Here is a 14,433-nt window from a genome sequence, read left to right on the forward strand (position 1 = left end):
CAGAAACATTATTTTCGTCTGTGTTTTCTGAGTGTTATTGTTGAGCATGGTTGTGCTCGACACAGTCAATAAATGCTGGGGAATAAAATAACATATAAAACATTTAAGACACAAGAGCCTATGTAGCAAACCTTAGCCACAGAGCACGTTTTTCCTGCTGGCGGTGAGCCCCAGGGACGGGGGATGTTTCAGCAGCTTCTCCGTCATTGTCCCTTTCGACGCACGCAGCCGGAGGATGGTGACTCTGGGCAGCAGATCCTATGGGCATCGTCAGGTTTAAAGCCTGCATATGCCATAAACACAGTGCTCTGCTGATAGGAAACCTTTCATACTGGTACAACGTGCACCATAAATTACTGCAGGTGAAAGCATCCCAAATGCCAGCTGATAACCAGCTGGCGCTGACGTTTCTGCCGTGGCAGGAGCGGGGCCGGGGGGACCGGCAGAGAGATGCAGCTCTTGCAGACACCCCGGTCCTCAGCCGAGTCCCAGGGGCTGGTGCGAGGCAGCCCAGGGTTGTCTCCTCTGCTCTTGGAGGCTGGTCCAAAGGGGTTGGTGAAGGTGGGCTTTGGTGCTAGAGGTTCGGATGGGGATCGAGAGGGGAAAAGCTTAAGACCGGGCATAGCAAATGCAGACATACGTGTGCAAACCAACCTTGAGATCGTGGAATTTGGCCCTTTCTGATGCAGCACAACATCTCAGCAGAGGTGTGCAGAAATCCCTTAGCTTTTATCATACACAGAACTGTAAATGTGACCCCAGTTCTGCTTGGACACCCCTACTTCAGGTAGTATTCATACTGGCATAGAGTGGGCGCAGAAATAGTCGTAACACAAACCAAGAGGAAAACATTGAAGCTAACGTTAAAAGTCTTGCCCCATTTTGTCTTGGAAGACATTGGACTGAGCTCCTGTTTTGGTTATAGTCAATAACTCTGGTCCAAGGTATATTGCTAGGATCATCTCAGAGAGAATAAAGTTCACAGGCAGGCTCCCAGCCTGATGAAGACACAGCTCAGCTCAGGCTTTAACGTGCAATATTCCTCGTAGAGCGATGAACTCCGAGCCGATAGCAGGGCAATTTCTTCTCAGGATCTCATTTGGGCCAAAAATGACAAATGTAGCTGCTAATTTAATTGTCTATTAAATTGCCTTTCTCAGAGCTGGCCCAAAAATCAATGCATGGAGATATGTTGGCTGCATGTACCCAGCATTATATATACCCCCAAATAAACCCGCGTCTACTTTTAGTCAATTGCAAAACAGTGTAAGATGATAATAAAGACTGAACACAAATAGGCTATTTGGCTGAAATATCTGTAATTTAAAATGTGAATGTTCCTGCTTCCCCAGGAGCTGAAATGAAAGGTCACGCATTGCTTGCTGGCAGCAGGAGGCAGGGGTAGGGAAGCCCAGCGAGCAGCAGCAAGCGTGACCGTGGGTCCGCCACGTGGGAACTCGCAGGGCGAGCAAATCCGTGCCTGAGTGGGGAAACAGCCCGATGCAAGGACTGCGTGGGGTGAAATACAAGCCCCGGAGAGCTGCATAGTGCTTGACGCTGGGATGAGTTTTAATAATAAACTCGAGCAGCCGAACGGCTGCAGAGCTGGGCAGAAAGGCAGCTTTGGCTGGGGCAATAACAGCTGACAGAGCGCAGCGTGGGCTGGGCAGAAGGGAGCTGGGGGCTGTCTCCAGAGCTGCTCGGGCACTGGATGAGCGCAGAGCACTGCACGTTTGCCGGTAGCATCCCACTGTTGCGGTTAATCCCAGCCTGCAGCCCCGTGTGATCCCGGCTGCTTCACAAGGCAGGATGCAACAGGGCTCCCGGCTCTTCAGGTCAACTGTTCCTTACACAGGAGAGAAGCGCAGGCACAAGAACTGGTTTGGTTCTCAAGTGTGTTATTTCCCACAAGCAACATTACCCATGTTTTATTGCTTTAGCTATTTAGATCACTTAATTTGTTTCAGACTAATTACTACTTCATTATGGCGGTATGCCTACTGCAAGCACAATTACAAATAATTTTACAAATTTGATATGCGATATAGTCCTTGAGCTTTGGGCCAGATTTTTGCTTAAAAATTTAATTCAAAATTCATGCGAACCCCCCAAGCATCACAAGCTCCCTCTGGAAGTCCAAATGTGTTTCTCTCTGAGCATCACTTGCGTAGCCCTCAGTATTTGTAATGTAACACACAATGTAATGTAAAAATGCTATTTCCTCATCAAGAGCACAATGTCAGAATTATTTTCCTCCTGTTCTTTAAGATACCTGTGCTTTCCCATCCTCGATTAAATGTCAGGTCACACTGGGTATCCAATCAAAGCTGGAGCCGTTTCAGATCCCATTTCACATAAGCACGGGGAGGAAGGCTGAATTTTTATCACCTTTTTTTTTGATTGAAACCTCCAGGACTGAGAACAGATACATCCAGCCCACAGAAAACCAGCGCTGGGGCTGCCCCCACCCACCACCACAGCCTGCCCTGACCAAACCCTGTGTGGATCTCATTGCCTCCTTCATGCACTGTGTTCCACTGAATTAAGCTCAAAGATTAAAGCAATAAGAAAATAAAATCGAATTAAGTTGATGAGAATGCAAATAATGTCATTTGTAATTAGATCTTTTGTCTTCCCATTTCATTGCCTGCTCTTTTATAGTCTTTCTCTTTCCAGCTTTTGTGTCTTCTCCTCATCCCTCTTTGGAATTTTTTTTAAATCCCTTGCTAAGCTCTGAATAACACATCTGCATTATGTAATCCTCAGATGAATAATTAACCGAGAGCGGCCGTGGCCGTGGAGCCAGCCGAGGATGGTAATCTTTCCCGGCATCGCTGCTGCCTCGGCCTCTGGTTTCTGATGGCGGCATCCCCCAAAGCCCAAACGCACCAAAGCCGCTGTTCCCAGCAAGGGCACCGAAGGCAAAGAGGATTAGCCCCGTAAAGCCACATAAGAGGGCAAGCAGCCTATCGTGTTGTTGGAAACCAGCCTGAATCGTTCTGCCAACGCTGCAGCGGAGGCTGGAGAGCAGCCGGGGGGGAGGACACCTCTGCATCGTCCCTGGCCGTGGGGCTCTGCAGCTCCCAGCCCTGCGCCCTGTGCTCCACTCGACCGAACTCCCCGTCCTCCCAAGGCTGCTGGGTCTGCGGCTGCCGCCTGCCCCTTGCTGGCCTGGGGCATGACGCCCCCAGAAAGGCAGAGACCTGTCACTCCAGCTGTGGTCTGTAAATCCCCATTGTCGCCCCGGGAAGAGGCTTCACCAGCCCAAGCGCCCGGGTCTTTGAGGAGCATCAGCAGTACAGACACCCGAACCGGGGGGCGGGCGGCAGAGGGCTGATGGGCCACGGCTGCAGTTCTCAATACTCCACGTTTTTGCAAGGCAGAAATGGGAGGGAAGTACCTTTAAATGAATGTAAGTCTATCCTAGCTACACACAAAGAGCTGATGCCTCTGTGGACCTGACAAAGCGGGCAACCAGGCCAACAAATGATGGTACATACGATTCATCTGCAATGAAAGTCCCTTTCATGTTGCCTGCTCTCGCTGCGGTGTCTCAGGGTTGAGCAGAGACCTCAGCCTACCTGCACGTCGCTCCCATGCGCTGGTTTCCACACCAAAGAGCTGCTGTGCACAGGGGATGGCGATGTCTCATAGCAGAGCCGCAGATGGAGACTCTGGCTCGATCAGAGAGAGCTTTAAAAGCAAAGAGGGGAAATATTTGTTAGACTAGAAGCACTGTTGGGTTAAAACAGAGCCTTAGAGTGTTTACAGGGTGAACAAAACCCATGAACCCCAGGGGCCTCCCTGGGGACAGGGAGGGAGGGGAAGAATCACCCCACTCTCCCGGCACATGGGGCAGGGGCCGCCCTGCTGTGGTGGCAGCCAGCTCTGGGCTGTCTGTCTCCTTTGCAGATCGACATCGGACCTTACATCTTGGATGTGCGACAAATGGCTCAGGAAAAGTCAAGAATCCCGAGGTGGTTCAGGGCACCATGTGTTACTGTGCCTGGCGCGCCTAAAGCCACGGAGGAGGAGCGAGGGCCGCAGGGACCGGGGAGCAGCCGTGCTCTCCGCCGCACCAGGCAGGGCTGGGGAGCAGCAGCTCCCACTGGAAGCACAACAACCTTGGGTGGATTTTCCACTCAGCTTTGCAATTCCGTAGTCCCAGCACCCGTCTGCTGCCGTTTCTCCCAGACCGCTCTCGCTCTTGGGTGTCCGTGACCGTCACTGATTTCTGTTTTGTTTTGCAGCAGCGAAGGGTAAAAGCCAAGCATGCAGCTCACGGCCGGCGTGCAGAAACCAACGGGAATTTGACCAAGGACCAAGAGAAAGAGAAGAGCAGCACCGTCCTCGGGGCACTCAGAGTTCCGTATGTAGCAGCTGTATGCAGGGAAGGCTCTGATCAAATTACCTCCCAAGCACGCTGACTATATTTGCCTAGAAGCCTAGCTTTTATAACTGCGTTTTTTTTAATTGAGAAAGATGACAGCTCAGTTTTCAGCATCCTGTTTCAGCTCCTGCCAGGCTGGTTTTATCACCCAGCCAACACCGCTCCCATTCATTCATACCTAGATGCTTTTGCTGTAGCTGGTGTTCTATGATTCATACTTTTGGTTTCCCTAAATTGGATTATTGCAATCTGAGGCCTTTTGGGCTGCCCGCAGACCGTTCTGGCACAGCGCGGTGCTGTAGCTCAGTGTAACACGCAGATATTTAAGCTCTGATCCCTGTTACGGTTAATCTTCATCCACTTCTTGCAGAGAGTGGATTGAGCTAATGCTATCCGGAATGCTCGGCTCTGCTCACCCAGCAGGAATCCCCCTCCTTCCCCGTATCAGTCACGTTGTTTTGAACCAGCCATGGGGTTGCAGAGCTGGGGCATGTCCAGTTCATGATCTTAGCCAAACTCTGAACTTATTTACAAAGAAAATGGCACCAGGTTAAACAGAATTTTCCCTTTCTGAGCTGAGTCGTTCTTGGTCAGGGTCCGCCCGCCGTTCTGCTGCGGCAGCTCGCACCCCTCCTCCACGCTCACGGCGAGCCTGTCCCTGGGCTGAGCTTGGTGGGACCCTGCCGACAGCCCAGCCCTCAACCTGCCACTGCCTCGTTCAGCAAGTAGTACCTAAAATGTTGTTTTGTTGGTGTATGTACCTAGAAAACAGGACAAACATTTGATTGGGGAAATAAAAAACGTTTTCCTTTCCATGCCACTTTATAGCAATTTGAGTTGATTTCCAGTTTGTCATTGGTAATTAGCAGCAAACATTACTGCTTCTGATTCCTCATTTTATTGTCCTCTGATGCAGACCAAGTTCCCTGGTATAACAGCATTTGCTGCCCCGTGCCACACGCTCGCCTGGGTGGGAGGCTACATGGTGTTCACTTTGTAAAGAACCATTAAAAGTGACTCCAGGAGTCAATAAGCTAACAGCTTCACTTCAGTTGCTTTATCAGTATTGATTCAGTTAATAATTATTTATCTTAATCCTAGGCCCCCGGCAGCTGCCAGTTTAACCCTTTGGAGGAGGCATGTTGTGGAGTCAGGCAGCTGCCCGGCTCCCAGCCTGCAGGGAGGTTTTCTCTGTAATGAAATTCTGTAGTGATTTTCTGCTGCGGTGGCCCAGGTGCTCTCACCGATGATTGATAGGAAGCCCAGATAAATGGCAGAGCAAGCAGCTCCTCTTGGGGCAGGGTGCGAACACTGATCCCGCTCAGAGGCAGCGGGGCTGGGAGGGAGCGGAGCATCCCTGCGCCCAAACCCCGTCCGGGTGCTGGCACCCTGTCCCCCGCCGCCCTGCAGCCAGGGTCTTCCCCCACCTCCCTCTCCCCCATCCAAGCAGTATCCCTCTGCGCTCTTTGCTGCTAGGACATTTGTGCCTGGCAATGCTGGGCTTGACTCTGCCCCTTTACTCTCCTTAACCTCCTATACAATACCTTCCTCCTCCTTTGACTCTCCAGACTCAGCAGTATTAAACACTAATTTCCCATTTATTCTCGATAAAAAACGTTCTTTAACTCCTAATAGCTTTCCTAAAGCCATAACCTGCTTGGTCTGTTGTTTAATAGGAAATCGATATTGTTGTAATACAATGAAATTAACATTGATTTATCTCATTCTAACTGGCAGCTAAACCAATAAGGCATTAGTCCATGTGCTCCTTCCAGGAGGTCCAGTCGGCTTCTTCAGGCCTGATGTGTTTTTCTTTGCTAATAATTAATTACAAAAAACTGGCATAGGGTTTGCAAAGGGGATTAGGCAGAATAACTACTTGCAGCAGTTTTCTAAATTAATGCAAAAGTGGACCCTATCAAACTGAGATGCATTTTAAATGCGTTCATGCTGGCAGGCACAAGATGTAGGACACCCACCTCTGCTTGCTGGGGGCTGGGTGCGGGGGCAGAAGCCGCTGGCACATTGTGCCCGCTTGCCAGGACCATTTCAGCTGGATTAGCAAAAGTGTGCAGAGCCCTCGCCGCTGGAGGCACAGCCGGGATGCCTAGAGAGCTTGAAGAGGGGACACTGATTTACACCACAGCCATCTAATTGTCATCATACTCTTGCCTAGAAAGGTTGGACCAGATGATCCTTGAGGTCCCTTCCAACCTGGTATTCTATGATTCTATGATCATTTGAGCTCCCCTGATGCACGCCCTACAGGTGCCTGTTCTTCCACCAGAAACATGTGTTTAGAGGGAACTCTCCATCCCGGAGATGGGCGGCTTCACTGCGGGGGGAGGTTTGTGTGAGCAATGGTGCTGCGACTCTGCGAGTCCCGGCCCCAGCTCACAGGTGAAGGGCTGTCCCTGCCACGTACGCAAGCAGCAAAGCGCAGCCTGGAGATCTCAGCTCGAGGTGTCCATGCTGTGCTATGAACGCTTAATTGGCTAAACAGCTTCTCTAATTACATTGGTAAAACCTGCTGCACGAGCATCCCCTAACCTGCAGCTTCAGGGGGTAAATCGTGCATCCCACTGGATCAGGACAGACCTGCCCGCCCTGGGATCGCACACGTGGCGGCACGGGCAGAGGGAAAGGACCGGTGTCTCATCGCTTTGCTGGAGCTTTTGCTCCAATGGCTGGTGGTTGATCAGCCAACAAGAAATCAAAAGGTAAAATCAGATTTCGGGCCCAAGAAAAAGGACTTTTGTCTCTCACGCGGAGGACTGGGAGAGCCATTTCTCATTTTAATAATGCAGTGATTAACTTTGAGGCAGGAGGGGATACTCCTCTGAGACAGGAACGCTCTCGACTGCAGTTTACATGGGATCTACAGTAATTCTGTTGTATTAATATAATTACCAGACAATCCATTTCAATAACATAATCACAACCCATATTTCATTCCTCAATTACTCTTCTGATTAGAACAGTTTCTAAACCATAACCTCCTCACAAACCCATCACTAAAATGATTTTTAAAAGAGAACAATCCAATAATTACTCTCACCATGTTAAGCCAATTAGCCCAGTGGCAACGGAGCAGAAAGGTTTTTTTCTTACTGGCTACTCGTCAGCAGGGAAAGAGAAGTTTCAGTGGAAGAACACGTCCATCTTCAGAGGCCGTTTTTAAAAACTTGCAGTCTTTCAAATAACGAACACGCTGGGACAAATCAGCCTTGAGCAGCAGAGGGTGACGCACTGACGGAGTTGCCCTGGCAGAGAGCTACAGGTTGGGGTTTGTCCAGTCCCGTCTCCCCACCACGTCCCATCCGCTCCTGCCCCGGGTACCGCGCGGCGATGCCCCTTGCGGCAGCGCGTCCCTGACCCAGGTGGAGACCAGTGCACGATGTACAGAAGATGTGCCTGGGCTGCCGAGCGCTGCTCATCGCTCCCCGCTGCTTTCCCGAGGCTCGGCTCCATAGCCCTGTTTCTCCAGTCCTGCAGTTCTGCCTTGGCTGCCCTTTCCCATTTAACTGTGTTTTTTTGCCAGTATTTTTCCTGCTCCACCTCCCTGCACTTCTGCAGCGCTGGACAAGCTGCCGCTGCGGAAATCTTCCTGCCTGCCCCTCGGCCAGGAGCCGCTGCCTGCTCTGCGGTGAGGCTGTGCCATGGGACCGTGAGCCCGTGAAGCCTGATGTCTGCTCGCAAGGCGCACTGCCCTGCATCCCTACTCCTGTCGCAGTGTTTTAGTGCTGAGGAGCACCCCGGGTTTGGCCAAACACTGTTTCTGCAGCCAGTGGAGGGAAGGGAAGGGTTAGAGAAGCCGACAGCCGTGCTCATAGAGGACTGAGCCTCCTAATTACATCCTCCTTAAGAGCTCTCGCTGCTTGCTTTTGCCTTCAAACCATCTGCAGCGCTGACAAGCCGCCTCGCCGGAACGCGGTTCACACGAGGCACCGTGCCCACCCCTCCACCAGCAGCCACGGTCCCCTGGGAGCCCAGGCGCCCCGGGGACGGGCACAGGCAGCCCGGCTGCAGGCTCTCCCCGGCCGGGTGCAGGCAGCGGGTGCTCAGTGGGACGCTGCCTCCGTGGGCAGGTCTAAGCCTGCCCCCAGCTCCATGCAAGCAATCACACTGTTGGGATGCTTGTTTTGCTGCCTGCGAGCTGGATTTTCCCCAAGCAATGCATGGGGAAAAGGAAACCCGCACATGTGTTTGACATGTTATTGGAGCAAAGTGTAAAATCTAAATTTTTTTAACCCTCCCTGTCTCAGAGCCTGGTCTGTTCTTGGCTGGCATGGAAACAGGTGATGCCACCCTCCCGCGGGTCTGACAGCCACCCTCACACCCCCTGGCTCCCGGGACATTACCTTCGCCAGTGCTGCTCCAGACACCAGCCCTAAACGTTCTAAATTTAAACAAATTACATTTCCAGCTGTCCAGGAGATCGCGGCAACACGCGAGGGATGAATCCCACTTGCCTCGGCACTGGAATTAAAGAGCAGAAATACAATTGTTTGCCATAAGAAACCAGTTCGGAAAGCTCCATATTGTACATTATCATGTTATACATGATGGTTTTGCACTGCAGTCCTCCGAGATCGTAATGAATAAAATCTTGACAACATTCTCTCCTGCATTAATCATTTTAAGCTGATCCTACAGGATACAAGGGCAAATTAAGTTCTATTTGCAATTTCATGCATGACGCACAGGCGCGGACGATGCCTGAGCTAGCAGTTTTTCAGTAAGACAAGCGTGTAAGTTGCAATTATGCAGTTACTTTCTCCCATGTGCCAACACTCTCATTACTGACAAATTTATAAATGAAAATGTATGAATGGTATTAAATTCACCTTCAAGGATGTAGCAAATTAAAATGAATAACTTGTAAGACTGTATTTGAAGAAAACCACTACTTTTAATGGTTAAAATGACAAATGGAAACTCTGCCTTTCCAGGGCTGCCCCTATGGGCTGCTGTCCTTGCGTGACCCGACAAGCCCTGCGGAGACCAGGAGGCTCCAACCCCAACCCATGCCTGCGCGGCTGTTGCAGGCAGCTGCCTGCTGCAGGCAGGCACCTGCTGGAGGCGAGCGCCACGTCTCCCACCCGAGCTGCGAGGGGGCACGGGCACACACCGGCTCCGGCGGGACAGGGCGTTCAGGAGCCGAGACGCTGTCCCGGTGTGCTCCCATCAGAAGTGCCTGTCCCCAGGCTGGCAGGGCTGTGGGTGCAAGCAGCTCACGGGCAGCGCAGGGATGGCTGTACAGGACAGCAACCCGGGCCCAGGTGGGCTTTTCCAGATGCTTTTGGCTTCTGGCACTTCCAGGATGCTTTCTTCTCCTTTTTAAACCATAAATAACTGGAGGAGTCCAGCGATGCAGAACAGCCCAGCGCCAGGGCTGCAGAGCCCCACAGCTCATTAACAGCTTCTGAAACAAAAGCAAGCAAGACCTCTTTTTTCCCTCCTTAGCATTTCAAAAATCCTTTCATTGCTGTTGGAAAAGCACAGGGCTCCTGCTTCCACCTCTTTCCCTCCCACTGCGACAGCTGGACCATGCAGCCGTGCAAGGGAGAGCCGCTGTCCCCGCTGCGTCCCCGCTGCAGGCAGCCTGGGCACCTCTCAGCAAACCCGCGCGGCAGCCTGCACGGCCCTTTAGCAAGCCCCCGAGTGCCTGACGGAGCCGTGCTGGAAGCCCCTCTCCTGCAGAGATTTAGCATCTGACCTGTTAAGGCAACAACCTGTCACTTCTGCAAGATTAACTGTATCTATTCAGGCTGACAGCGGCTCATGCTGCTAATTCTACATGATCTACAGCCCTAATGTCTTCTCACTTTCGGAGATGTGCAAGAAGTGCAGCGTATGTAAGCTATGGTATTGCTGCGTGGTCTTTCTGAGCAGCACAGCACGGGCATTTATAAAAGGTTTCTATCTAATGCACATCTCATGAGAGATTGCAGCCCAGGCTTTTCTTTCTTTTCCATCCTGCATGACTGAGTCCCAGACAGCCTTCTCCAGCCTGAAGGCAACTGGGAATTTTTTGAATCAAGAACAATACTGATGCAAAGTTCCAGCCTATCTTCACAAATCAAACACAGTAATTTTCTGAGCAGCAGCTAATTACCAGCTGCCTGGGTCCTTCATAAGGGAGAGCTTGAAAAGCAACAGCCGCAGGTATGGATGCCTGTGGGGAAGCCAGCGGCCGAGAGCCTGGAGGAGCCCAGCGACTCACACAGGGTGTCCTGGCATAGCATGAGCGGTCTGGTGTTGATTCAGGGTTTTAAACAGGAGGAGCCCTAGGAAAGCAAAGTAATAATAGAGGTAATAATAACCCAAGCATGCTCACTGCCTGTTTGTAGGGTCAGCAGTGCCCTTGATGTGCTGACACTGCTCTGCTTTGAGCAGTTTCATTAGGCACAAGAAATGTCTGATTCACCCCTCGAGCTCCCTGGCACATCTCCTGGAAGGGATTCGCTTCCCTGGGGCTGCCCAACCCCACACGATGCAGGAGTCGGAGGAGCTGCTGCTACCGCCCGATTGTGGCGAGGCTGGCATCCCCGCCTCCCTGAGCCATCTAGCACGCTCGTGGTACCCAGCTTGTCCTTCTCAGATGGCTTCTTGGCTTCTCCTGCGCCGCGTCCGCATATGGCTTCCTCGGTGGCAGGGAAGGGCAAGGGGAGAACTGGCAAAAGTCTCCAAGTTCTCCTTTTCAAGCTTCACCACAGAGCCAACAATTTTTAAAACACTGTTCTCGGTTTTGTTGTTTCCTTTCTCCAAGGTCCCAGCCCCTGCAGTCGAGTGATGATGCGAGTTTCTCACTCCAGCTTTCATGGGGTAAATGTTCAAAACGAAGTGAACTGGAGGGAGGGGAATAGTGCAGAGCCGGTAAGGAGGATGTCTCTCTGGAAGGCACATTTGTGTCAAAATACAGGTTATGAAGAATAAGGGAAGTGGATACCTGGTGGGTACTTGAGCCAGTGTCTTGCACACCCTTCCCACGCCCCGGCAACACTAGCCAGCTCTGGAGAGAGCATGGCAAAAGGGCCAGATAACAAACCTTCAGTCTCAGAGAAATGCCTTAAGTTTCCCTTCGGAGGAATTAAATTCCTGCCTAAGTACTCCCCAGCCAGCCAGCTCCGTGATCTCCTGTCCCTCTCCACTGCGCAGCGTATGCTGATCATGCTCCATGCAAAAGTTCAAAGCCATTTCCAGATGCATTTCTAAGGAGGCCTGTGTTAATCAGGTTATAATGTAATATACTTTTTAGTCCTCTGGAGGGGAAACTTACACTTTTCTTCAAAGCAGTTTTCTCAGACAACTTATAACCTTTCCCCCTCCGCCTTTCTTCTCCTTCAGTATTATTTCCCCACTGGGAGGAAGCGATTTTTGTGAAGTTATCATGTACAATATCATGCACCAGGCTCCTCTGCTTTGGTCTTTCTCAGTGCATCAGCTGCAGCAGAGCCGCGAAAACGCACGGGGCCCAAAGCGCTGGAGCAAGTCCCGTGCAGGTGCTGCAGCTCCTGCCGGGTCCCCCGTGCCCACCCTCTCATTTTCCCCCCCTCTACATTATCTTAGATTAAGAAACTCATTGCCTCAGACCGCAAAAAGCTTGGTAAGACCCTGGAAAGGATCAGGCATCAGTACAGATCACAAGGCAGCCTGGAAACCTGTGTGTGCTCACAGTGCTCTCCAGCCCCTCGCATCCTTTGTTTGCCTCCGCTTCTCCCTTTTTCTCCCCTCTCTGTGTTTGTTATTTATCCCTGCAATTAGATCAGCCAGCTCTGCAGTGCATTCAGGAGGGCATTTGCATGAGAGATTATCTGCGAGGCACAGCAGCGCGGTGCTGTCGGGATCTGCCTCCCACGCACCCTGCGCCAGCTCGGCGGGAGAGGCCACCAGCCCCGGCACCCTGCAGGAGAGGCCACCAGCCCTGGCACACAGCTGCCCCATGGACCGAGACCCCTGCAGCCCCCCAAGATGCTGTGCCAACACGGCTGGGCTGGGACCAGGAGCCCCCAGGCTTGTCCAGAAAAGCCTGTCCCCTGGGTCCCCTCACTCCGCGGGCAGTGGCTCTCCTGTGTCAAGCAGTGACCCTGCTGCAGCTGGACACGCCAAAAAAAAAAAAAAAAAAAAATATCACAAATCCACGTGAAATCTTAAATTTAAGTGAAGGCATCAGGCAACCAGAGAGGGAGCACACCAGATCTGACAGCAGGCTTGTAACAGGCTGAAACCTCTTCAACGCAGCCATGCAAAATCATGCCGTGCTCCAGCCCGTCACAGCCCGGAGTCCTGAGACAAATCCAAAGTCATCACCAACCCGCAACACTGCTCTGAACACTCAGTAACTTTTATTGTGTGTTTCCTGTCTGTGCGCTTGGAGTTTTCTTGTAATTGAGGTGATAGGACCCCAAGGAGGAGCCTCATAAAAACCCTATGCCATGTTTTATTTGCAACATTATGCTAATAGTCTATGGCTTTATTTTGTCAGCCTATAAATTACCTATTCATAAGCAAAACACTTCATCCTGTATGAATGTGCCATGCTTAATTAATACTGAAAATCAGGCTGCAGCTGCATGGTTGCAGAGACCAAAAAGTTCCATAAAAACATAGGACAGAAGCCTGGCGTGCACCTCCAGCAGCAAGGGCAAGCCATCGTGCACGCCGCAGAGCGAGAGACAACAGAGCCTGGCACAGCACAGCCGCCAGACCGCACCGCAAGCGTGCCAGGCTGTGCAGGCACCTTCTGCTGCTGGCTTCTGCCTGCACCCCAAAGCCAGGAGACAGGATGGTGGAGTAGTTCGGGAGCGGTCTGCCAGGAGGGTCGGGGCTCAGTGCCCCGAGATCCTGGGGCTTCCCTTTGGCAGCTCCCCAACACGCTGCAGCACACAGCTGGACCCCAGTGCTGGTGCGATCGTCATTTGATTGCTTGCACAGGGGAGCATCAGTCCCCGAAGCTGACACCGGCGTGTCTGAGGAGCCACCACAGACCAGGCACCACGTTGCCCTTTCCAAGGTTACCTAAGGAGATAAGGGATCAAGGGATTCTTTTGCATAATTAGCCCCTTTTGTACTTGCCATATCATCACAGGCTTCTCTCAGAACATTCGTCACCCTCGTATATTTTCTGGCTTTTGTTCATATATTTTCTGGCTTTTGTAGGCCCATTTGAGCGTTTTTTGTTTTCTCGAGCAGCTGTTTATGAGCTTGGCAGATGTTGCCAAACTCTGCCTGCACCACAACAGCCCCTCAGAGGCTGGGAACGGGCATACAGAAGGGCTGCAGGGGCTCGGCAGGGACTGCCAGAGGCTCATACACAGACATTTATCACGCCAGCACCTCTGCCTGAGTACAGCTAGATTAAACATTAAGCATTGGCTAAAGCGTGAACATGCTGGCAGGCAGCTAAGCAAGATGCTGGCTGAGAGCTGCGAAGCCGGGAGCAAGGCCGCGGGCATCGCCCAAGCATCAGCCCCGTCTCCCGCGCTGCTCGCCCTCATCAGCCGTACTCACGGAGGGTCCCCGCCGCAGGCAGCTCGCTCTCCTGGGAGGCCGGTGCTTGCTACCCACGAGCTGCAGAGCCACCCTGAACCCAGCACCCTCTGCCCCGAGCCCTTTAATGCCTTGCCCCCGGTGTGGTGGGCTGGAAATCCCGCAGGTGTGGCCCCTCGATGGGCTGAGGGCTCCACCCATGCCCGGCTGATCCGCAGCACCCAAGTAAAGACATGTAGCTCCCTGCCACGACTGCTCGCCTCTTGAATTTACCTAACCCTGAAAACACAGTCCTAATTAAAATATTGACGCAAGGAAGTGGAATCAATCACCAGCTGGCACACCAGGACACGCTTTGCATTAAATAGCAGGCAGCTGGGTTGTTATGGACTCCTCAGGTGACATTTCATGGCTGTTTGTACAGGAGGAGAAGTGACCCTTGGTTCAGTGGTGGCAACAATTAGCACAGAGCAAGCCACAGTGTGAGCGATTTTAATGTTGAATAAAAACTCCTGGTCCTACTCCCTTTAAGCATCCGGGCAAAAAGCTGA

General features: G+C 51.9%; 1 long non-coding RNA gene across 1 annotated transcript; it reads right to left on the reverse strand.

The window, feature by feature from the left end:
* Positions 1–7,494: 7,494 nt before the first annotated feature.
* LOC148055250 (uncharacterized) lies at positions 7,495–13,971 on the reverse strand. Its single transcript, XR_015705663.1, has 3 exons — positions 13,904–13,971; positions 8,752–8,869; positions 7,495–7,653 (listed from the first exon to the last, which is right to left on the reverse strand). It is a non-coding gene; the product is annotated as an uncharacterized LOC148055250 (long non-coding RNA).
* Between the last annotated feature and the right edge of the window lie 462 nt (positions 13,972–14,433).

The sequence above is a fragment of the Nipponia nippon genome, unplaced genomic scaffold (assembly GCF_047370975.1).
Source record: "Nipponia nippon isolate SJK-2023a ecotype South Korea unplaced genomic scaffold, ASM4737097v1 scaffold_25, whole genome shotgun sequence".
NCBI lineage: Eukaryota > Metazoa > Chordata > Aves > Pelecaniformes > Threskiornithidae > Nipponia > Nipponia nippon.